This window comes from Pocillopora verrucosa, unplaced genomic scaffold, assembly GCF_036669915.1.
Source record: "Pocillopora verrucosa isolate sample1 unplaced genomic scaffold, ASM3666991v2 scaffold_48, whole genome shotgun sequence".
Taxonomy (NCBI): domain Eukaryota; kingdom Metazoa; phylum Cnidaria; class Anthozoa; order Scleractinia; family Pocilloporidae; genus Pocillopora; species Pocillopora verrucosa.
Window position 1 is genome coordinate 27,569 of NW_027078186.1, and position 2,137 is coordinate 29,705.

The following is a 2,137-nucleotide window of genomic DNA, read 5'->3' on the forward strand; positions in this document are numbered from 1 at the left end:
CGCTGCTCATTGAGCAGCTCATATATTAAACTGATTTTTGGAACTGGGCTGTGGAAAAGAGGCTTGCCTCGTCCCAGCCACGGGTTGCCTCGGTATAGCACTACCTCCGAGTGCGGCCCACTTCCCTCTGGGGAAGACACATTCAATCCAAAACAAAGTCAACGGTATAGCATTCTTTTATGTTTACAGGAGCCCCGCCCGCCCTTAGAGGGGGAAGAGGTGAAAGAGGGATGATAATTCAGACAACAGACAATGGCAGGAACGGCCGCTGGCCTACGTTTTCTGAAGTGCGCAAAGCACTACCACAAGGACCTAGGGGTAAGTGGATTTTTTCACCGAGGGCAGACGCTGAAAAAGCATACTTACCTGACGCGGGAGGTACTGTGATCAAGGAGGCAGTCCTCTCAAGGCGAGGCCCTTTCATTGCACTTCGACTGGGTTGACCCTTGCGATTACCCCAAATGTGGGTAACTCGAGCGTATAATTTCTGGTAGTGGGGACCTGCGTTCGCGCTCGTCCCCGCAAAAGTCATCCAAACTATGTCTATATGGCCCTCTTACTGACTATCGAGGGTATTTTTGCTTTTGCAGTGGACCGGTAGACTTGCAAAGAAAGCAAAGGACGCACAACTGGCCAAGGTGTTGGCACGTTTGGAGGGGTAGAAGTGCATTGGAGAGACTGGAGGAAGGAAACAAGGTGAGTTTCGGGGCGGTGCGTAACTTTGCTGGCTGTTTTTGTTCAAGGCCTGTCTGCTCTATTGTGTGTAAAGTCCTGTTCGTTTGTATTTGCAGGTTGTGCGTGCCGTGCCGTGCTGTGCTATGCGCGCGAAGGGAAAGGAAATGAAAGGAAACCAAACGGCCGATCGACCGAGCGAGCGAGCATAGAAGGGCATTCGACTTGGACCGTGAGTACACTTTGAACCTTTTGAGCGGTTTTATTGTCACTGGAGCCGCTTTTAGAAATGCTATTGCTATCGTTAGTGTATCCTTTGTGCGAGCAAGCGAGTGAACGAATGAACGAGGGAAGGAAACAAACTAGCAGAGTAGTAAAAGTATCGAACCTTTTTCCCGATTCGTTTGCAGTCTGAATCCAACCATTGTCGACTTTCAGTGCCGTTTTTCGCGCGCCTCCTCTTGGAAGTGTGCGAGTGTTTTGCCACGTCACGATGGCTTAAAACTGCGTCTCAGAAGTGTGCGTTTTTTTCCTATTCATTTTTTCGTTCGTTATTTGGAATGATTTGATATCACAGAAGTAGAATTTGACATCATAAACTGTTCATCTCGCGCGTGCTCACTCGCTCGCGCGCGCTCTGTAAGAAAAGTCGATCGCACTAGAGTTTTCGCCATTAGCTGGCCGATTTTTGACAAAAAGGTGTTTTCCCCCCCTCGTTTTTTGCTTTGATTTTGTTCCTCACTCACCTACGGCTCTCTATGTGAAATTGTGGTGTATGGAGAGCTATTTATTGGGATAAAACGTTTAGAGATGTTCGCAAGACAAAAAATTGAAGCCTACAACACGGGGTATTCCCAGGCGGTCACCCATCCAAGTACTAACCCCGCCCGACAGGGCTTAACTTCGGTGATCGGACGAGAACCGGTGCTTTCCCTGTGGTATGGTCGTAGACGAGGAAATGGGGTCGAAATTCTGCTTGTTATCGGCCAGGTTCAGGCTGTAAAGCGGCCACATCCCTGAGTGTAGGCGAATTTGAAATTCTAAAGCCCTAGTTTCGTTACTCTAACCCTAAGAAATCGATACTCTAACCCTAAGAAATTGTTACCCTAACCCTAAGAAATGGTTACCCTAACCCCGAAGTCGTTACCTAACCCTAATGTATTTTCCTCAACCCAGTTAACACATTGAGGAGCATCGATTTGAAGCACTATTCCCTAGGGAGGGGAGGGAGGGGTCCCAAGAGACATAACGTGTCCTAAAAACCTATTATACAATGTTTTAGCTCCGTAGGTGCGTGTATCTGGCTTTAAAATCTTACAGTGAGGAGATACCAAACGGGTCAGCCTCTGGGACCGTCTGCGGGACTCGCAAGGGCTTGTGGTGGCTGACCTGCTACTATCCACCATAAACCGTGGGAATGATCCCTCGACCACGCCCGCTCTACCCAGGGCATTCTTCGGCATCG

General features: G+C 48.9%; 2 non-coding genes and 1 pseudogene across 2 annotated transcripts; 2 read left to right on the forward strand and 1 right to left on the reverse strand.

Moving 5' to 3' along the window:
* Positions 1–126, forward strand: LOC136278716 (U2 spliceosomal RNA; annotated as a pseudogene).
* A 232-nt stretch (positions 127–358) lies between these two features.
* On the forward strand, positions 359–522 carry LOC136278764 (U1 spliceosomal RNA). The gene has a single exon (XR_010716533.1). It is a non-coding gene; the product is annotated as a U1 spliceosomal RNA (small nuclear RNA).
* A 983-nt stretch (positions 523–1,505) lies between these two features.
* LOC136278735 (5S ribosomal RNA) lies at positions 1,506–1,624 on the reverse strand. Its single transcript, XR_010716505.1, has one exon. It is a non-coding gene; the product is annotated as a 5S ribosomal RNA (ribosomal RNA).
* Between the last annotated feature and the right edge of the window lie 513 nt (positions 1,625–2,137).